At 41.7% G+C, this 22,759-nt stretch overlaps 1 protein-coding gene and 1 long non-coding RNA gene across 8 annotated transcripts in view; one reads left to right on the top strand and one right to left on the bottom strand.

The window, feature by feature from the left end:
- Nucleotides 1-3,065: 3,065 nt before the first annotated feature.
- Nucleotides 3,066-7,623, bottom strand: LOC132403951 (uncharacterized). Of its 2 annotated transcripts, XR_009515401.1 has the most exons (3): nucleotides 7,563-7,623; nucleotides 4,082-4,182; nucleotides 3,066-3,898 (listed from the first exon to the last, which is right to left on the bottom strand). It is a non-coding gene; the product is annotated as an uncharacterized LOC132403951 (long non-coding RNA). The 2 variants fall into 2 exon arrangements; XR_009515400.1 differs by having other exon boundaries at nucleotides 3,066-4,182.
- A 109-nt stretch (nucleotides 7,624-7,732) lies between these two features.
- Nucleotides 7,733-22,759, top strand: part of cdk17 (cyclin dependent kinase 17) — a 228,039-nt gene continuing 213,012 nt past the window's right edge. The window contains exon 1 of one of the 6 annotated variants that reach the window (XM_059987820.1): nucleotides 7,733-7,809. The gene's annotated coding sequence lies outside the window, so the exon portion shown is untranslated. Of the gene's footprint in view, nucleotides 7,810-7,842; nucleotides 8,634-8,914; nucleotides 9,055-22,759 lie in introns of those variants that run through there. The other 5 variants (XM_059987824.1, XM_059987818.1, XM_059987826.1 and 2 more) reach the window with 5 other exon arrangements.

Below are 22,759 nucleotides of genomic sequence, written 5' to 3'. Positions count from 1 at the left end.
TAAGCCCTTCTCCCTAACTCAGTCACTCAAATCCCAGCAACATCCTCATAAATCTCCTCTGTACTCTTTCCAGCTTAATAGTACCCTTCTAATATCAAGGTGATCATAACCGAACACAATATTCCAAATGCAACCTCACCAATATTAACTACAACATACCAATTTCTTTACTACTTCCTCAAGAGGCAAAAAAATCCATTGGCTCTTACCAATTTTTCTTGATACACCATAGAAAGCATTCTATCTGGATGCATAAGGGCTTGGCATGACAGCTGCTATGCACATGATCACAAGAAACTGCTGAGAGCTGTGGACACAGCTCAGCACATCACAGGAAGTAGCCTCCTCCTATACAAACTGTCTGTACTGTACTTATCATTGCCTTAATAAAGCAGCCAGCATAATCAAAGACCTGACCATCTCTCTTCTCCCTCTCCTATGAAGTAAAGATACAAAAGCTTTTAGTACGTACCAACAGGCTCAAGGAGAGCTTTTATCCCATTGTTATCAGACTGTTGAACAGACCTCTTATATGATAATATGGAATTTTGGCTTCACAATTTATCTTATTTTGCACTTTTAACTTGCACTGCACTTTTTCAGTAGCTTTTACATCTTATTTTATATTGTTATTATTTCACCTTATTCTAGCCAATGCTCTGTGTAATGATTGGATCTCTGTAAACAGTATGCAAGACAAGTTTTGTACTGACTCTTGGTACATGTGACAATAATAAATCAATACCAACAATAAACAATACTCAATGCCCTGACTGATGAAGGCTAGAATGTCAAAGGCCTTTTTCACCACCCTGTCTACCTGCAATGGCACTTTCAGGGAACAACCTACTTGTAATACTAGGTTGCTCTATTCTATAACATTCCTTAGAGCCCTGCCATTCACTGTGAATGTCCTACCGTTATTTGTCTTCCATTCCTCAGCCCACTTACCCAGCTGATCAAGATCCCTCTTTAAGACTTGATAGTCATCTTCACTGTGAGGACATCATGTATTTTAGTGCCTTGTACAATCTCATCCAAAACATTGCTATAGACATACATGGGCCTAGCACCAACCCCTGCAGAACACCTCTGGTACAGGTGTCCCTCACTTTACGAATGTTCGCTTTATGCCACTTCGCTTTTACAAAAGACCTACATTAGTAACCTGTTTTTGCATTACAAAGAGGATTCTCGCTTTTACAAAAAAATTTCCCATATAAATTAATGGTTCTTTGTTTTATGCCATTTCAGCTTAAGAAAGGTTTCATAGAACACTCTACCTTTGTAAAGGTGGGGACACTTGTAATAGGGCTTCAGTCCAATAAACAACCTTTCACTTTGACCATATGCTTCCTACCATCAATCCACCAGTGTATCCAATAAGTCAGCTCTCTGAAGCCTATGTAGTCTAACTTTTCATAGCAGGCTATGTGAAAACTTATCAAAGGCCTTACTGCAGTCCATATAGACAAGATCTACTTCCCTGCTCTCATCGATCTTTGTAGTCACTTCAACTCAATGAAATTTATAAGACATGATCTCCCACACACAAAATCACACTGAGTACCCTTAATCAACCCCAGTCCATATAGACAAGATTTACCATGCTGCAGTCTCTGTCGAGGCTGTGGCTCAGATTTAGTTGTTTTTGGGACAGAGAGGGACGTTAGGGGTCAGGTTAGGGTTTAGGGACAGGAGTGTGGGAAGATTGAAGCCCGGAAGTCAATCAGAAATCTTTAGTCAAGCTGGATGATTAAAGCTTTTAATCTGTGAATCTACAGAGAAAGTTGGAGGTTGATGTCTCTGAGACCAATGGAGGCTAGAGGCTCATCTTGTCTTGTGGTTAAAGGGAGGGAAAGGGGCTTATTGTTGTTTCATTGCTATTATTCTGCTGAATATTGTGGGAATGTATGTTTCAATGTGATAAATCAATTAACCAACCTGAAACAAGAGAAAATCTGCAGATGCTGGAAATCCAAGCAACATACACAAACTGCTGGAGAAACTCAGCAGGTCGAGACTGATGAAGGATCTTGGCCCGTAACGTTGCTTGTTTACTCTTTTCCATAGATGTTGTCTGGCCTGCTGAGTTCCTTCAGCATTTTGTGTGTGTTGGTTAAATATATCTGAAACTATCTTTCCAAATACTTGTACATCCTTCAGAAATCCCCTCTATTAAGTTACTAATACAGATGTGAATCATAATGGTCCATAGTTCTCATATTTTTACTTTGCCACCCTTCTTAAATAAGCCACAACGTTAGCCACCTTCCAGTCTTTCAGCACTTCACCCCTCACTACTGATGATGCAAATATCTTAGCCAGAGCAATTTCTTCTCTGGTTCTCAGAGATACCCAATCACATCCTGGAGATTTATCTACCTATGTTCTAATACCTCCTCTGCTGTAATGCAGACTATTCTGAAGTCCTCCTCCTTAACTATCTCAATGCTTAAAGCCTTCACGTCCTTGTCCATGGTAAAAATAGAACAGAAATAGTCATTAAGTATCTCACCCATCCCCTGTCGGTTCACACAAGATGTTCACTTTGGTCTTTGAAGGAGCCCAATTCTCTCCCTAGTTACTATTTATTCCCTTAATATACTTATCTCTTTGGATTTTCCTTAATCTTCTCTGCCAAAGCTAACTATCTCATGCACTCTCATCACACATCCAATTTCCTTCTTTAGTACCCTCCAGCATCTCTTCTAGTGCTCCTGGGATTCACTTAATCCCAGCTGCCTGTACCTAATCCAGGTTTCCTCCTTTTTTTCTGATCAGAGCCTCAATATCTCCATCATCCAGGATTTCCTACCTCTTCCAGCCTTACCCATTACTCTAACAGGAATTTGCAGATCCTGAACTTTCAATATAATAATTTGCCAGATGTCTCTTTGCTTGTGAAACACTCTGGTTCTGTCAGCTGTGTAAATCTAAGGAGACAAAATGTTTGAGATTGAGATGTGAGCCTAACCCAAACCCCTGTTTGTGTGGATGCTGTGTGATTTATTACCCTGTTACAAATCAGTACCATGAAATAACAGACATTACACCGCACACAATTAAATGATTCAGTTTATAATTCTTAATTTGACTATAGGGTTAGTGAAGAAAAGGCAAAATAAGAAAAGTACCAATTTTAATTAAACAGTCTAATGTGCACAAGTTGGAGTTCACAGTTTCCCCTTCGCCGATCCTCTTTTGATCACCCCAGCCTTCGTTGGATCATGGCTCTGCTCTGGGTCGAGTCCTACGACCTCTTCTCTCTGGTATCTTCTCCCTTCATCTCCCGCCAAACAAAAGACCCAGATCACCCCAGTGTCAGGCACACGGCACAAAAACACACTCCCGTCATTGGATGGCTCACATTCCAAAGCACCCATTATCTCTAACCATAATCCAAACATAGCTTCTACAAGAGCATTACATCAGCAGTGAAATCTTTCTTCAGGATGTTACACCTGCATACAACCTATTCTAATCTACTTTTGTCAGTTGCTATAGAACTTTAACTTGTGACCCAGTTATGTACCTTTCCAACTTTAATTTAACACTAATAGAACAATGGCTACTGATCCCAAAGTGCTCCTGCACTGACATCTGTCACTTGTCCTGTCCCAGTTCCCAAGAGCAGGTGAAGCTTTGCATGAGACTTTCAATGTAAAACCATAAGACAAAAGAAGCAGAGTTAAGCCATTCAGTCCATCAAGTCTGCTCTGCCATTCTATCATGGCTGATTTATTTTCCCTCTCAGCCCCATTCTCCCCACTACATTTGACACCTTTACTAATCAAGAAACTTAACAACCTCCACTAAATAAAAAGTGAATAAAAATGTATCCAATGACTTCACATTCCACATTCATCATTCTTTTCGAGATTTTGATCTATAGTAACTGTTGAGAAAAAACAGAAGAGATGGAAATAGATTTGTAAATATGCTTGTAAATGAAATTTTGCTTTTACCATGAATCAAATGCTTTTCCCAGCATTCTTGCACACCAACAGAAAGATTATTTTCTAATCAGATTCTAGTGTTAAAAGGACAGCTATTTAAAAACAATTGAAGTAATTCTTACATGTTAAGATATGTCAGTTCCGCTTTTCAATGAAAAAAAACAATTCTCCCAATCAGAATTGATCCTTTCCTCAGCTTGAAAGTACTTAATCTTCCTCTATCCTGAAAACAACAGATTCGGCAGATGCTGAGAATTCCAGAGTAACACATGCAAAATGCTGGAGGAACTTGCAAATCAGGCAGCATCTATGGAAATGAATAAACAGTCGAGATGTTTTCGGCCAAGGCCCTTCATCAGGACTGGAAAGGAAGGGGGAATGGGCCAGAATAAGGTATTGTGTAAAGGAACTTTCCTGAATACACTTAACAGCTTCCACCCCATCTAAGCTCTTATCAATATGTCAGCCCCAGTCTATACTAGGAATATTATACAGTACTATGACATAAAGGAGCCTGAAGACACACTCTCAATGATTCAGGAACAGCTTCTTCCCCTCTGCCATCAGATTTCTGAATGGACATTGAACCCATGAACACTTCCTCATTACTGTTTATAGTGTTCATGGGTTCAATGTCTGTTCAGAAATCTGATGGCAGAGGGGAAGAAGCTGTTCCTGAATCATTGAGAATGTGTCTTCAGGCTCCACTACCTCCTTCCTGAAGGTAAATATGAAAACAAGGCATGTCCTGGCTGTTAAGGGTCCCTAATGATGGATACCACCATTTTGAGGCATTGCTCCTTGAAGATACCCTGGATACTACAGAGGCTAGTGCCCATGATGGAGCTGACTAAGTTTTCAAGTCTCCACAGCATATTTTAATCCTGTGCAGTAGCAACCCCCCCTCCCCGTACTAGACGGTGATGCAGCCAGTTAGAATGCTCTCCATGTTACATCTGTATAAATTTGAGTGACATACCAAATTTCTGCAGACTCCTAATAATTTCTTTGCAGCTGCACCCAGGAATTTGAAATTGCTCACTCTTTCCACTTCTGAACCCTTTATGAGGACTGCTGTGTGTTCCCTCGTCTTCCCTTTTCTGAAATTCATTATTTGGTCTTACTGAAGTTGTGCTTAAGGTTGTTGCCGCACACACACGCACAGTACTGTATATGTATTATAATTAACATTTCCTCTCTTTTATTATGTATTGTATTGTACTGCCGCTATAAAGACAATGAATTTCATGATATATGCTGGTGATAGTAAACCCGATTCTGATTATTTCTCAGTTCCGCCCATAAATCTTCACTGGATGATCCTTCTGTAATTTCTTGTTCTCCTTAATCAGAAATGCAACTCTCCATCTTCTCTTTTCTTCATCTCTATCCTGTAATATTTGGCTGCTAGTTATGTCCCTTCCTTAGCCACGCTTCTGTAAAACTATAACATCTCAATCCCACAGAGCTATCCATCTCTTGAATTCAGACCTCTTGCATCAAAATAATCTAACAATTTTCCCTCATTGACCTGCCACTGTTTCAACTTCCAGCCTTCCATCTGCCTCATCTCTGCTCTCAATCCCAACCCACTGCTAATCAAGTTAAAATCCTCCCAGGTAACACTGGCAAATCTGTCCATTAAGATATTGGTCCCACTCCAGTTCAAGTGCAACTTGTCCCTTGTGTAGGTCTCTACTATCTCAGAAGTTAACTCAATGGTAAACAAATTTGAATCACTGCCCCCTGCACCAGCTCCTTGGCAGCATAATCTCCTATTCTTATCCTCACTAGCACATGGCACTGGGAGTAGTCTAGAGATTACAATCCTTGATGCTCTACTTCTTAACTTTCCTAACTCCTCTTACTCACTGCACAGGACCTCAGCCCTATTGCTATCTGTGTCTACAATGACTTCTGGCAGCTCAACCTCTCCTTGAGAATGTTCTGCAAACACTCAGAGACATCACTGACCCTGGCATCCTAGAGTTCCTTTTGCAGCCACAGAACCTCCTAGCTGTCCACATAATTATCAAGCATCCTATCATTATAGTCTCTTCTGCCTTCATCCTTTCCTGCTAAGAGCCAGTGCTTGTCCCACAGACCTGGCTGCTGCTTTTGCCCTGTTAAACCCTAACAGTATGCAAAATGGTACAATTGTTTTAAAAGAGAATGACCACAGGAGAATACTGTACTGTTTACCTCTCCACCTTTCCTGTTGAACATCCTAATTTCTACAAACCTGTACTCTGGTTGTGACCACCCACTGAAACTCTTATCCATGTTGCTCTTAGTATCACAGATAATTTTAAATGCATCCAGTTCAATCTCCTTAATATATTCAGTTAGGAGCTACAGATGGATACACTTCCCACAGATGTAGTCCTCTGGGACAATGGTCACTGATATCCCACATCCTGTAGGATGAGCGTACCACTGTCCTAGCTATAATTACACAGAGCCTTGGTGAGAACATAATTGGAATACTGCATGCTGTAATTGCATGCCTGCTTTCATTGAGTTGTGTACAAGAATATTTATGTCTCATGAAAATATAGAACAGGAACTGGTCCCTACAGACTTCTGTGGTAAACAATTCCACAGGTTCATCACCTACCTTGAGTGAAGGAATTTCTCACACGGAGTATTAATCTCCTTAGCAATGGAAGGACAAGAGATTCACCCGATTGATCCATAGAATAGCAGGATTGTCCTATGAGGAGAGGTTGACTTGGTTTGTAGTGAGAAGAATGAAAGGAAATTAACAAAGCTCTGACAGGGGTAAGAGTGGATGCAGGGAACCTTTCCCTGGTGTGGGTATGGAAGTGGGTCCAAATCCAAAGATCACTATGTAAGAACGATAAAGGCATTTAGGACTGAGTTATTAAGAAACTTCATGCATTAGGCATGAAATTTTCTACTACAAAAGGCGGTGGATCTCAAATCATGAATGTTATTTAAGGAAATAGATTGGTTGACTTCAAGAGTTATGGTGAAAGAGCAAGAATATAGTGCTGAGAGAAAAGGTTAACTGTGAATTCATTGAAAAGCTGAGCAGGCTCAAAGGTGTAAATGGCTTGCTATTCCTGCAAGTTTCAAAGAGATTGAATGTCCTTGTACATAATATGCAGGCACATATATTGCAAGGTCATTGTACTATATTTATGTAGGACTTTGGTGAGACAGCACCAGAATATTGCATACCATTTTGGTCAAAAAGAATACAACTTCTTAGAAAGGTATTGTTAATTCACCAAGTTGATCCTTTGCATTTCTGCCTGCCACATTATTACTCTAAATAGAATCAGCCTCTATTCTCCAGTAGTTAAAAAAGTGAAACATGACATTTAGATACCACAAAATTGGTGTATGGAAGATATTTCCTAGGGATAATGAGTCATAAGACTATAGACTCACAATAGTACATCATTTAAGACACAAAAGCAATTTCTTAAAAATGTGAAGATTTGATACTTTCTACCTGGAGGCCTAAGGGGTTTTGGTAATTGACTGAAAACAGAGAGATCTATTGATTTCTGAATATTTATCAGGGGCTATTGATTCAGGGAAGAATACTAGCCATTATATTTTTGAGAAATAGACCTGGGTCAGGGAGCCAACTGGCATTTTCCTTTTCCTGTTTCCTGTGTTCTCAGTCCTTACCACCGAAAGCTTCAAAATGTTGACAAAAGGCTTTCAATGCATTCTACTGATTAAAGGCAACAATTCCTCTTTCCTTGTTGACTGCTCCAAGCTGGCAACTATCCATGGATGTGGAACAGCTTGGAGACCGCCGCCTCTTCCTGAGCGTGAGACTGCGGAACTGCTGTTCTTCATCACAGTCCCAACGGTGGGTAGTAGGGGTAGAGGGGTAAGGGGTAACAGGAGGAGGGTCGAGGAAGGGGTGAATACGGGTAGGGGAGGGGTGCAGAGAGAGGGGTTTGAGTCGGGTGCCGGCAGGGTGGGCGGCCAGGAGGGGGATGGGGTTCAGGTGGGGGGGGAGGGGTAAGGATAGTTGTAGGGGAGGTGGGTTATGGAGGGGATGAAAGCGAAGGGACTGTGGTAGGGGAAAGGGTAGGTGCCGAGGTGAGTTTGCAGGTAAAAAGCGGAGGTGACGAGGAAGCGGCAATGGAGTTAGAAGAGGTTGCGATTAGCGTTGTGGGACGCGAGAAGTTTGGGGGTGGGGGACGCAAGGTAAAGCTGGCGGGGGTGGGGCCGTCCGGCTGGCTTCTGCGCACTACAGTCCAGCTATTGTCCCGTGCCGACGCCGTAGCTCTGTGCAGCAGGGGGAGCCTCACCACCCTCTCGACGTTAGTCATCGAAGCCTATGGCGGCCTTTACTCCGGCCTAGGGAATTCTCACGCCTCTCCGCCGCTCTCCAGCATCTCTGAGCGCCCTCGCAGTCTGACGTGTTCCCTTCTGTTTGCTGGCGCCGCCAAGCCCTCCCGAGCGCGCCGTCACTAGCGGTTTCCGAGCAGCCGGTGTCGCCGGGAAAGGTAGCGGCTCGCGCTCCGTACCACGCCGAGGACTCTGGGATAGAAACGGCCGGAGACCGGTAACCTGGGAGACGGGCGCGTGGCGACGAGGTCGGCTGCGGTAGCTCCGTCTCCGCTAACGGGCGGGTAGCCCCGGCGCGGTACCAGCCGAGCTCGTTAACGCCATTATCCTACACAGGTAAGGTCTCAGGTTTCGGTTTACAGACGGGGAGGTTGGGGGTGTGGTGAAATGTGGCGGAGTCTGTTTTGTTGCCGTTGGCCTTGGCCTTTTTTTTGATAAGTTGTTTACTTGGCGGGGTAGGGTTTAATGACGGGAAGTGGAGGGTCTGGACTGGCGTGGGCGGTTGGGGTAGGAGTGTGTTACCGGGCGGATGTTCATGTCTCGGCCACTGAGATCAACACCGTGGGAGGAGGCAGCTGCCGTAAGATTCCTGGCCAATGATCTCATCCCCGGTGAAGGAGTCTGTTCAGACTCATCAGTAGTCCCTACCACCCTGCGGCTCAGCCGGTGCCGGGGAACCTCCGAAACACCTGGCACCGCTAGCGGTGTCGAAGTACTTTATGTAAAAACCACAAGGATTCGTCCATTACACCACCAGGTACAAGTGAGAGCTTTGTGTGGATCCTCCTGAGGAATCTTGTAGATCACCATCTTCTCCAAATTGACTCGTAATTGTATTTTAAAATAAGTTGCTTAAACGCTCTATCGTTTAAGATTCGTTAGTTATTTCCATCCAGTGCGTTATTTCTTGGAAAACCCTGAATAGTTATCTCTGCAGCCGATGGATTCCAGTGTCACCGATTTATATTTTTAATACATTTGTCCTTGCATCTTCCTTTATCTTTTGTCAATCACTTTATAATGGTAGATCCTGATCCTTCAATGACTTGTAAATATTCTGCCTGCTCAGTCCAAAGCCACAGGGATCTTGTTCACCTTTATCAAACTTCCCCCTAGCTTTTTTGTTCAAAGGAAAATAGGCCCAGTTTCTCTCATTTAGCTCGGAGCGAAAATCTCTCAGCTGGGGAATCTTTCCTGGACTTTTCTCAGTTTGTTAATTGATAATTATTATTACTGAAGAATGGGCACCAAAGTTGAGTTTACAGTTTTTTCTGAACGTCCATTTTCATTTTCCCTTTTTTTGTTGTATTCCTTTACTTAGGAAACTCAAGATTTGTATATTTAACTTTCATTACTTGAAAGAGCTGCTAGGCTTCAACAGCTAATACTACAAAAGCTGCTGTTCATTCAGTTATATCTTTTGTCAGAAACTTAATGAGTTTGAACTCTGATTCCATTTCAAAATATTAATCAATGGCAGTATGATGTGAATTGTATACAATAACCTGCTGACACTACTGTTGACTGAATCAAAGATTCAGGGAGATTAAAAATCTGGGTGAATGGTGCCACAGCAACCACCTCTAACTCAATGTCAGCAAAACTAGAGAGCTGGTTATGACTACACGAGAAGGAAAGCAGAAATCTCTGACCTATTCCTCAGACAGCACCATGGGAAGAGGCAGCTGCCATAAGATTCCTGGCCCATAATCTCATCCCCAGTGAAGGAGCTGGCAACCGGAACTCCAGCCCTGTTCAGATTCATCAGCAGTACCCACCTACAGGCTGTCAGTACCAGGGTTGCTCTGAAAGACCTGGATTTCTGTGGCACTGTTAGTGATGTCAGGTGTTCCTTCGGACCCTATGGAAGGTGTGCAGAAATTGCCAGGGTCTTAGCAGAGATATTCAAGTCATCCTTAGCGATAAGAAAAGTATTGGAGGATAGCCAATGTTGTTCTGCTGTTTCAAAAAAGCTCTAAAGAAAACCAGGAAAATATAGTTCGGTGATCTGACATCATTTGTGGGGAAAGTTACTGTATATATGAGTATTTGGATAGACACGGACTGATTAAGGATAGTCAGCATGGCTTCGTGCATGGTAGGTCATGTCTAACCAATCTTATGTAATATTTTGAGGAAGTTACCAGGAAAGTGAATAAAGACAAGGCAGTGGATGTTGTCTACATGGACTTTAATAAGGCATTTGACAGGATCTCACATGGGAGGTTTGTCAAGAAGATTCAGTCGCTCAGCATTCAAGATGAGGTAGTAAATTGGATTAGACACTGGCTTTGTGGGAGAAGCCAGAGAGTGGTAGTAGATGGTTGCCTGTTTGACTGGATGCCTGTGACTGGTGGAGTGTTGCAGGGATTGGTGCAGAGTCTGTTGTTTGTCGTCTATATCAACGATCTGGATGATAATATGGTTTACTGAGTTGGCAAATTTGCAGATGAAACCAAGATTGGGCACAGTGGATAGCAGGGAAGGCTATCAGACTTGCAAAGGGATCTGCATCAGCTAGAAAAATGGACTGAAAAATGGCAGATGGAACTTACTGCAGGCAAGTGCGGGATTTTGCACTTTGGTAGGACCAACCAGGGTAGGTCTTACACAGTGAACAGTAGGGCACTGAGGAGTGTGGTAGAATAAAGGGATCTGGGAATACAGGTCCATAATTTGTTGAAAGTGGCATCACAGGTAGATAGGGTCATAAAGAAAGCTTTTGGCACATTGCCCTTAATAGATCAATGTATTGAGTACAGGAGATGGGATTTTATGATGAAGTTGTATAAGACATTGGTAAAGTCTAATTTGGAGTACTGTGTCACTTACCTACAGGAAATATGTAAATAAGGTTGAATGAGTACAGAGAAAATTTACAAGGATGTGGCCAGGTCTGGAGAATCTGAGTTATAAGATAAGATTGAATGGGTTAGGACTTTATTCGTTAGAATATATTCCTTAGAGATTTGATAGAGTTACACAAAATTATGAGAGGTATCGATAGGATAAATGCAAGCAGGTTTTTTGCTCAGGTTGCGTGGGACTATGGCCAGAGGTCATGGGTTAAGGGTGAATGGAGAAAAGTTTAAGGGGAACATAAGGGGAAACTTCTTCACCTAGAGGGCCGTGAGAGTGTGGAATGAGCTGCCAGCATAAGTGGTGCATGTAAACACAAAGTGCACTGCAGATGCTGTGGTCAAATCGAGACGTACAAAAAACCTGGGGGGGGGGGGCAGTTCGGGCAGCATCCGTTGAAAGGAGCAGTCAACATTTTGGGTCGAAACCCTTCATCAGGACTAAAGAAGGAGGGCGCAGGGTGGAAAACCAATCAGAGGAAAAATCAAGGGGTGGGGGAGGGGAAGCAGGGAGGGAATAGCCAGGAGAGGTGAAAGCACTATGGGTAGTAGAAGAAGACAGAGTCATGAGAGGTGATAGGCAGCCAGAAGAGGAGACAGAGTAGAGGTGGGATGGGAGGGAATTACCGGAAGTTGGAGAACTCAATGTTCATACCAAGGGGCTGGAGACTACCCAGACGGTACCGAGATGTTGTTCCTCCAACCAAAGTTCAGCCTCATCATGGCAGTAGAGGAGGCCATGTATGGACATATCCGAATGGGAATGAGAGGGAGAGTTGAAGTGAGTGGCAACCGGGAGATCCTGTCTATTGTGGCGGATGGAGCGTAGGTTTCAGTGTGTTGCACCTCCATCAGAGATGGAGGGGGTCAATCATTTTAAATTCCACTGTGTTATCATCTCAGAAGATCTGTCATAGGTCTAGCATGTAAGTGCCACCGCAAAGAAAACACAGCATCATCTCTACTTTCCTAGAAGTTTGTGAAGATTAATTTCTGTAGATGTACGTTGGAGAGTATACTGACTGGCTGCGTCACGGCGTGGTATGGAAACACTAATGCTCTTGAGCGGAAAAGCCTACAAAAAATGGTGGATACAGCTCAGTCCCTCACAAGTAAAGCCCTCCTCGCTATTATGTACATCTACAAGGAGCACTGTCGCAGGAAAGCAACATCCACCATCAAGGAACCCCACCATCCAGACAATGCTCTCTTCTCATTGCTGCCATCAAGAAGAAGGTACAGGAGCCTTAGGTCCCTTACTACTAGGTCCTGGGACAGTTATTACCCTGCACCAGTCATGAACCAGAGTGGATTTCTTCAAGCACCCCAATACTGAACTGGTTCTACAAACAATAGGCTCACTTTCAAGGACTCTACAATTCATGTTCTCAATATTAATTACTTATTTATCTCAGTATTTATTTTTCTATTTTTTAGTATTTGTACAGTTTGTTGCCTTTCAGATTTTGGTTGTCTCTCTTTGTTGTGTGCAGTTCTTCGTTGATTCTGCTGTGCATCTTTGTATTTACTGTGTATGCCCACAAGAAAATTAATCTCTGAGTTGTATATGGGGACGTACATGTACTTTGATAATACATTTACTTTGAACTTTTATGACCAAGGCACCAAAATATGGTCCTTATCACAAAGAGTTACAATATCATTACACTGGAATTTTGGCCTTGTATTAGTTATTTCTAGATGTCCTTTATAGGAAGACAGTAACCTGAATTACAGTTTATTTCCCAGAACTGGTCAAGTCAGTATTGATCAGTTCATTTAAGGATAAGAAGGCAGCTTAATCAGTTGAGAATCCAGTTGTGTGTATATAATGGTGGTGATGCAAATTAGTCTTTTTTTAGGAAAAATATGAATTACAGGGCTTGTTTCTTTGGAGATAGAATTGAAATGCTTTGTTGAGATGCGTTATATAAGAGCAACACTGACCTGCGTTGATCAGATTGGAGAAAGATGATGTATTTATAATTACGAAAGGGCACAATAGATTCAACTTAACAGCAAATAGTTAAAATATTAGATGTTCTACTGGGAGCTGTGGAGGCAAGTAATCTGTTGATTAGTTATTGTGTCATCAGTACTTCATAGCAGCTAATATTGTAATTGTGAATAGGAAAACAAAGACGGTATGTCAGATTTCCTTCATAAATCTTATTTTCAAAATCTAAATGCCAAGGTGTTTGATGTGTGACTTTACAAATTATGTAATCAGTAGGTCAGGCTGATCAGCAGCAATAAGACTGACCAGTTTAGTGATACTTTTATTTCTGATGACTGGAAATGTGAGGGTGCAGTTTATTGACTGTGGCTGAGAAATCACATCGACTCGAATGGCATTTGCTTGTGGTTTCATGCTTTTCTTGTCATGTTAGTGGATACATCTGTGTGTTTTAAATAGGTTTATTTAAAACAGAGTAACTGCAATTGAATACATTTGTGCATCACTATAACACGACAAATTTCAGGGCCTGAAAAGTAGTAAGGTATGATTCCATGCAGTTGATTATTGTACAGTACATTACTATACAATAAAAAATAATAAATTATGATAAGTGTATATAAAGTAAATTAAATACAGTATTTAGTGCAAAGTGAGAGGGGAAAAATAGTATGGTAGTGTTCATGGTGGAGGGGAAGAAGCTGTTCCTGAAGCATTGAGTGTGTCTTCAGGCTCCTGTACCATCACCTTAATGGTGGCAATGGGAAGTGGGCACTTCCTGGGTGATGTGACCCCTTAAAAATGGATGCCACCTATTTGAGCCATCGTCTTTTGTATGTGTCCTTGGTGCTGGGGAAGCTAGTGCCCATGATGGAGCTGGCTGAATTAACAACTTTCTACAGCTTTTCCCAAATGTGTACAGTGGTCCCTCCATATCAGGTGATGAACCAACCAGTCAGAATGCTTTCCACAGTACATCTGTTGAAATTAGTAACATGTTGTAATTAGTGACATACCAAATCTCCTCAAGCTCCTAATGAAATATCGCCATTGTTGTGCCTTCTTTGTAATTGCTTCAGTGTCTTGGGCCTTTTCCACTTCTGATCTGTCAAGGAGGACTGGTGTGAATTCCCTTGACTTTCCCCTTCCTAAAGTTCACAATCAATTCCTTGGTTGTGCTGATGTTGAGACCTGTCTTGCTCCTGTATGGCTCCTCGTCGCCATCTAAAATTCTGCCAACAGTAGTTATTATTTTAATTTTTTTAAATGCTGGAAGATAATCAGAAGATAATGTCGTATCAGTAGAAAGATACAGTGTAAAGAGGTGAAAGGTTTCTGCAATTTTACTTGCTATTTGTTGTTCCATTGTGGAATTTTAAGTTAAATTCAATAAATCTAATCAGGTAATGTTTGGCCTAGGGAGGACTAGGAGAAAAAAATGACTGAGGTCGCAATGGATTTTTAAATTAAAACCTCACTGGTTCAGTTATATCTTTCAAAAAGGGGAACTTGCTTAGTCCTGGGCTGGTGAAATTGTTTTTCCAAAAAAATCACATTTCCAAGAGAGTCTATTATCTTTGGTAAACTGGAAATGAGCAATAAATTGCTTTGATATCCGCATCCTGACAACGTTCACATTTAAAGAATTGCAGCTGCTTTTATTTCTGAGAAAAAATGGTGGTGGACATTATAATTCTAACATTTATCTTCCTATTACTGTTAGTCAGTAGTCCACTAATTTGGTTTTGATCTTGATCTTTGATTACCTCTTGGTATTCTTTCCATGACCACTGTTTTCTCTAGAGAACGTAAGAGCAAAATTTAGGAAATTCAGCCCATCTGGTCTGCTCTGCCATTCATTCAAGATGTTCAACACATTATTTTCCCTCCTTGAGTTTGGTGGAACATGTTGGTGCCGGAGTGTGACAAACCCTCCCATAATGCAGGGGTCACTTGTTTTATCTCTTGTTATGTAGTGGAATCTACATTAATTGGTGTCATAGTAACTGTTAATCATGTCCAAACAATGTGAATAGTGATAGTGAATGTATATAATTTAGCTGTATCCAAACCTTGACTAAATATTAATTATTCTGCAATGTCAGTTTACTGCTATGCACTTTGCATGTGTGCCATATGCTTCTGTAACACCAAAATAACTAATTGATCTTCTTAATATAATGACTGCATATATAAATTGACGGCCGGTAGTGTAATGGCATCAGACTGGATTTCAAAGCGAATAGTCCCAGGTTCAAATCCGACTGGCCCCTTGCAGCTGCTGCTGGGTTGAGCATCGAGCTAGCAACTTGGCCTCGTAAGAAAACAAATGCTAAGGAAATGAAAAAAATGCCACCCAATATGCCTCAAGGTGCGATAAGGAACAACAATATATAAATTGGCAGAAAGAAGTCATACATGCCCCCTACTTTTCAGTACTTTGTCAAAGTATGATTGAGTAAACCAGCAGTTCAAGGTTACAATAGACAATAGGTGCAGAAGTAGACCATTCGGCCCCTCGAGTCTGCACCGCCATTCTGAGATCATGGCTGATCATTCACTATCAATACCCAGTCCCTGCCTTGTCCCCATATCCCTTGATTCCCCTATCCATCAGATATCTATCTAGCTCCTTCTTGAAAGCATCCAGAGAATTGGCCTCCACCGTCTTCCGAGGCAGTGCATTCCACACCTCCACAACTCTCTGGGAGAAGAAGCGCTTCCTGTTTCTGTTTTAAATAACTGACCTCTTATTCTCAATCCATGCCCTCTGGTACTGGACTCTCCCAACATCTGGAACATATTTCCTGCCTCAATCCTATCAAATCATTTAATTATCTTAAACGTTTCTATCAGATCCCCTCTCAATCTCCTCAATTCCAGCGTGTACAAGCCCAATCTCTCCAATCTCTCTGCGTAAGACAGCCCTGCCATCCCAGGGATCAACCCAGTGAATCTACGCTGCACTTCCTCAATTGCCAGAATGTCCTTCCTTAAACCTGGAGACCAAAACTGTACACAGTATTCCAGGTGTGGTCTCACCAGGGCCCTGTACAAATGCAAAAGGACATCCTTGCTCTTGTACTCAATTCCCCTTGTAACAAAGGCCAACATTCCATTTGCCCTCTTCACTGCCTGTTGCACTTGCTCATTCACCTTCATTGACTGGTGAACTAGGACTCCTAGGTCTCTTTGCATTTCTCCCTTACCTAACTCTACACCATTCAGACAATACTCTGCCCTCTTGTTCCTGCTTCCAAAGTGGATAACTTCACATTTATTCACATTGAATGACATCTGCCAAGTATCTGCCCACTCACCCAGCCTATCCAAGTCTCCCTGTATTCTCCTAACGTCCTCTTCGCATGTCACACTGCCACCCAGTTTAGTATCGTCAGCAAACTTGCTGATATAGTTTTCAATGCCCTCATCTAAATCGTTGACATAAATCGTAAAGAGCTGTGGTCCCAATACAGAGCCCTGTGGTACCCCACTAGTCACCTCCAGCCAATCCGAGAAACACCCATTCACTGCTACCCTTTGCTTTCTATCTGCCAACCAGTTTTCTATCCATGTTGAAACCCTGCCCCCAATGCCATGAGCTCTGATTTTACTCACCAATCTCCTAGGTGGCACCTTATCGAATGCCTTCTGAAAATCTAGGTACACAACATCTACTGGCTTACCCTCATCTAACATCCTTGTTACACCCTCAAAAAACTCCAACAGATTAGTCAAGCATGATTTGCCCTTGGTAAATCCATGCTGGCTCGGCCTAATCCTATTTCTGCCATCAAGATGTGCCACTATTTCGTCCTTAATAATGGACTCAAGCATCTTCCCCACGACTGACGTTAGGCTAACAGGGCGATAGTTCTCTGTTTTCTCCTTCCCTCCCTTCTTGAAAAGTGGGATAACATTAGCCACTCTCCAACCTTCAGGAACTGATCCTGAATCTAAGGAACATTGGAAAATGATTACCAATGCATCCGCAATTTCCTGAGCCACCTCTTTTAGAACCCTCGGATGCAGACCATCTGGACCGCAGTACATGCTTACAGTATTAGCTTACCGTAGTATTAGCTTACAGTACATGCAAGCTAATATCTTGGCTTTTATTGTATATGGCATATAGAATGGAACTGCATTGGTTTTAAATCAGTGACATTTTTGCTGCCATATGTAATTTAATTGCCAAGTGTCTAATAAATTTTGCCTCATGTTTCCTAATTTTTAAAGACAATTATGCTGCTTCATTTAATGAGACAGGTGCTCCCTAAATGCCACAGAAACAAAGGAGATGGTTGTGGACTACAGGAGAAATGGAGACAGGCTAATGCCTATTGACATCAATGGATCTGAGGCTGAGAGGGTGAACAGCTTTAAGATCCTTGTCATACACATCACCGAGGATCTTACGTGGTCTGTACGTACCAGCTGTATGATGAAAAAAGCACAGCAGTGCCTCTTTCGCCTCAGGCAGTTGAAGAAGTTTGGTATGGGCCACCATATCCTATGAACTTTCTGCTGGGTCGTAATTAAGAGCATCACTGTCTGTCGTAGGAACTGTACTTCCCTCAGTCGTGGGACTCTGGAGAGTGTGGTGCAGACAGACCAGCGTATCTGTAGATGTGAACTTCCCACTATTCAGAGTATTTATAAAGACATTTGTTTAAAAAGGGCCTGAAGGACCATCCCAACCACAAACTGTTCCAGTTGCTATCATCTGGGAAATGGTATTACAGCATAAAAGCCAAGAAAGACCAACAGGCTCTGGGACAGCTTCTTCCACCAGGCCATCAGACTGATTAATTCATGCTGATACAGTTGTATTTCTGTGTTATATTGACTGTCCTGTTGTACATACTATTTATTACAAAGTACTATGAATTGCACATTTAGATGGAGACATAACATGAAGATTTTTACTCATGTATTTGAAGGATGTATGTAATAAAGTCAATTCAATTCGATTTATTTTGATTAACTTAGTATCATGCAAGAGGAAATTACTGAGGATTTTGGAATGTCCAGTAACAATAGCAGATCAGGCAGCTTTTTGGAAGGAGAAGTGGGTAATATTTCAAATCAGAAGCTGGCCAACAAGTGGTCCTGTGTTTGAATCCAGCTAGTTCCTTGCATGGTTTCATCTGTGCTGGGTTGAGCGTTGAGCTAGCAACTCAGCCTGATTTTAAAAAAGCAGATAAAAATGCTAAAGAAAAGGCAAGGTTGCTACCCGATGTACCACAAGGCGCAGAAAAGAACAACCTTTGTCAAGTCAGTGACTTTTCATCAAATCATTTTGAGGAAAGTTCACTAATCTAAAACAAAAAAAAAATTTTGTTTCAACTGCTGCAACCTGGCCTTAACCTTTTTATTTTATTGCACTATACTTCATTCTACTCTTGTCCTGTGCATTTTGAAGCAAACATGCTTTTAGGGCTGCTGTTGCAGGTGTCTTTTCCCATTCCTTCACAAGCAAAATCCTCATTTATTTTGTCTCCACACATTTCCATTGTTTAGCTCACTAAATATGCTGACTACCTCTTACTCTCCTGTACAGATGATATTAAGTCTGTACCTGTTAGAGCTAATCTTACTGGATAGTCTGAATTTGGATGATACACTTCCTTGTAATGTGCACTGCTTGTTGATGTTAATTTGCCCTATACTTTCATACTATTTTGGTAAATTAGCAGTTCTTTGTCACTGTAGCTTATCGCTCAGAATAATTTTTTGCAGTATGCTGAGAAGAGATTGCTATCAATTGAGAGTTATATTCAATAGCTCGCAAACTACAAATATAAATTTATTGTGATGACAATTAACACTTCTGCTTTAGCCACATGCTCCAGGCATTCCAAAATCATGGACTAAAAGAAGAAAACACTCAGGTGGTCACAAGGCAGTGAGAGATATAATTAACATTTCTAGTTGATGACCTCAGTTATAGGTTTTAAGGAGAGATGGAGAGTATGAAAGGGCAGGGCTGTGCGTGGAGGAAAGGAGGTATTAAATGGTGTACATGGTGGTACCACTGGTTGAAGGAAAGTAGTAGAGATGTACAGTTAATTGGGACACTTCAGGACCAGTACTTTTTGACTGAATTAAGCAACTGTCCCAATTAGCTGAAGTTTCATGGAAATACTTAAAAAGGTATATAAAAAGACAAATTATCATTTAACAGAGTAACATATTCTGCATTCATACAAAACACTGTACTGAACAAATTAGAACATTACCAATTCTACTACATTACTATGCAAAAGTCTTAGGCACATACTGTCTATATAGCTAAAGTGCCTAAGGTTTTTGCACAATACTGTATTTGTCAATGTGGACTGGAGAGCAAGTTTGTAAATCTAATAGGAGCAAGAACGTTGGGAATGGTGAGGGTGGAGTGCCATGGAAGGGGTGTAGGACAGGTAGCGGAGGAGTGCCGGGGCGAGAGGAAGTGGCATAGGGATTTGACATGGGTGCAGACACACCCATCCCTGGGACACCAGGCAAGGTCATTTAATTCCAAACAATTGGTTTATTGGTCATTACAGAATATCTTTCTGGAGCTTCCCGTCTCCCTTCCTCATTTCTCAACCATGGTTCTACTTCCCTGACCTCTTCCCATTCTCAATCCATAACAGAGATCCATATCAGGATCAGGTTTATCATTGCTTACATATGTCATGAAATTTATTGTTCTTTTGTAGCAGCAGTAAAGTGCAATACATAAAATTTGAGTACTGTTCAAAAGTCTTGGGCTCTCTAGCTATATGTATGTGCTTAAGATTTTTGCACAGTACTGAAGTTCCTCATTGTTATTTACAGAGGAACATAAGAAATAGGAGTAGGAGTAGACCGTCTGGCCCGTCAAGCCTGCTCTGCCATGCAATAAGATCATGGCTGATGTGACCACGAAATCATATAATGTATACTGCCATGTGTTTTTGATTGGCTGTAAATAACAAAATCAGTGCAGGTACCTAGTACAAACAACGTATTCATTTGACAATTGCATCGTCCAAATCATAATTTTCATTGTAACATTCAAAATGATTGTCAATACCTTCAAATTTTTCAGGTCCCTAACTTGTTGGGTAGTGAAATAGTTTCATTTTCACTTCCAGTTGTTTCTATTATATCCACGTGAGCAAAACAGTTCTAAATTGTTCTACTACTTATTTCTTGACTTGTAAGAGTAATCAATACTTTTTGAACACAAAAACAGAAGCAACTGACGCTATTTGTCTGTTCTAAGCTCAGTGTGGTATCTAATGCCAATACAGAAATCAATTTTCAATAACTTTGAAAATTATGCAGATTCAATTGGCAAATAATCTTATGACCGACAAAAGCTTCATAACAGGTGGGGTAAAAAGTTCACACTGAGGGAAGTTTGGTTTACTTATACATTGGTAAGTGTAGGCAAAATTTAGTTTTCTCTGCCTTTTTTGATTTTTAAAACGTAAATGATGACTGCTTTTAGAAAATTGCGGTAATGCATGTACTGCTGGTAATCAGAATTTTTTTTTTAAAAAGGGCTATTTAGGGAGAAAAGGCAGTTGTTTACTTCCTCTTTAGGACATATCATTATTTCTGCTTAAGTTGGTGGAGTTGATGAGCATTTTTGTCCTTTACCATAGTTCAAGTTTTAATAAAATGAGGGGGGTGGTTAAAATGAAAATTTAAGTCCAATTTATGAAAGAAGAATAAGGGAGAATCTCATTGAAACCTACCAAATATTGAAAGGCCTAGATAGAGAGGATGTGGAGAGCACATTTTCAATAGTGGGAGATTTTAGGACCAGAGAGCACAGCCTCAGAATAGAAAGTCATCCATTTAGAACAGATGAGGAATTTCTTAGATTGATTAGTATTTAGATTGTCAGGACTTAATGAAGTGATTGATAAAAAAATAGAATAAATGAATAGTATAAGAAGATGGGAAATTAAAAACTACTTCTTTGCACCCAAGGTAAATGTTTCTGTGGCCTTTGTTTATCTTCTACAATTGATCACGAGTTTATTGTAATCTTATATTAATCTTTTTTGTCTCTATCTTCATTTCAACTCCTCCATTTTCCACCACTTACACTAGTGGTCACCATCCTGTCGATCACAATTGACTGGTCGATCTTTGAGACTTTCCCAGTAGATCCCCAAAAAAAAAAGAAAAATAAATACACAAATACTGTTGAGAGATTATTTCCAGGTTGTGGTGTTTTAGTTCCGTTCTTTCTGCCCAGTGTGCATGTGTGTAGCTCCCCTGCCACATACTACACTGTACTTCAGTGGTCCCCAACCACCGGGCCACGGGGAAATGATATAATTTGGTGATATGAAATGATATGAGTCAGGTGCACCTTTCCTCATTCGCTGTCACGCCCACTGTTGAACTTGAACCCACGCGAGGTCATCAGTCGCCTAAATGCAGTGATACCCTCGCGCCAGGGAACTCTGGTTGGCCTTGGGTAACCGGCCGCCTCATGTAGTCAGCGGGAAGTGCTGATGCTACTGGCCTGGAGTGCAGACAGACGGGCGCTGCCTCTAAACCTGTTTAGCACACTGACTGTTCGTGGAGAACCCGGTGCTAAAATATTCGCAGACGACCTAATTTGGACTTGGTTTTGTAAGTAGCAGAGCAGCTACCTTGATGTGATCTGCTGAAGGTCATCCCTTGAGCCAAACTTGTCGGCCGATAGATTCCACGGGGGGGGGGGGGCATACGCCCTGTCGCACTCCTTGCTTGCTTGGTCACTCTCTCCGGACTGCAACTGTCACGGCCCTGGTACGGGGACCTCCGGACCTAGCCCTATCTCCTCACCCCACCCACAACCAGCTGCACCTGGCCAAGGTGTCTGGGGGTGGGTGGCCGGAGGCTGGAGTTGGGGCCTGGAGGTTGTCTAATGAGGCATTGAAGCCCTCAAAACTGCTTTGGTATCTTGAGTCCAAACACCCTGCACTTAAAGACAAACCTGCTGAGATTTTTTGAGTGAAAAAAAACGTGAGCAAGCAGGACAGAAGCTAAGTGCTGAGAGCCACGTAAACTAAATTGCGGAATAGACTGGACAGAAGGAACACCCTTCGAGTATCGCTGTATTCCGGTCGTGTTTAACCCCCCCCCCCCCCCCGTTGGCCGGTCCACAAGAATATTGTCAATATTAAACCGGTCCATGGTGCAAAAAAGGGTGGCGACCCCTGGTGTACATACATTATTTCTACTTCTGGGTTGCAGGGTTTTACTTCCAATCTTTTCTGCCCGGTGTGCATGCGTATGACTAAACAATTTAGTAGGTCAATCTTGCCTTTCACTAAGGCCGAGGTAGGGGAACTTGGGCTTAAAAAGGTTGGTGACCACTAACTTACACACTAGGGTGGCCACTAATAATCTTCAAGTTGAAGTGCCAAATTTTAACATTTGCTTTCTTTAGGATAAATCACTTTCCTACTTTTTTTTAATTATAAAGCATCACTTTTAAATATTTCTTTTGACCAGATTTTTCAACTTATTCTTAACTCTTTTGTCTGGTTTAGTGTCCATATGTGCTTCTTAATGCATATAGTTGTTTTGCCTGAGCTGTATTAATGTTGGTTTATTGTTACATCACAGATATCAGTGAGTACATCAGATGTTCTTAGCACTGCAGCACT

This window comes from Hypanus sabinus, chromosome 13 (genome assembly GCF_030144855.1).
Source record: "Hypanus sabinus isolate sHypSab1 chromosome 13, sHypSab1.hap1, whole genome shotgun sequence".
NCBI classification, from domain to species: Eukaryota; Metazoa; Chordata; class Chondrichthyes; order Myliobatiformes; family Dasyatidae; genus Hypanus; species Hypanus sabinus.
Note: the sequence above shows the minus strand (reverse complement) of the source record. Positions and strands in the feature narration are given on the sequence as shown.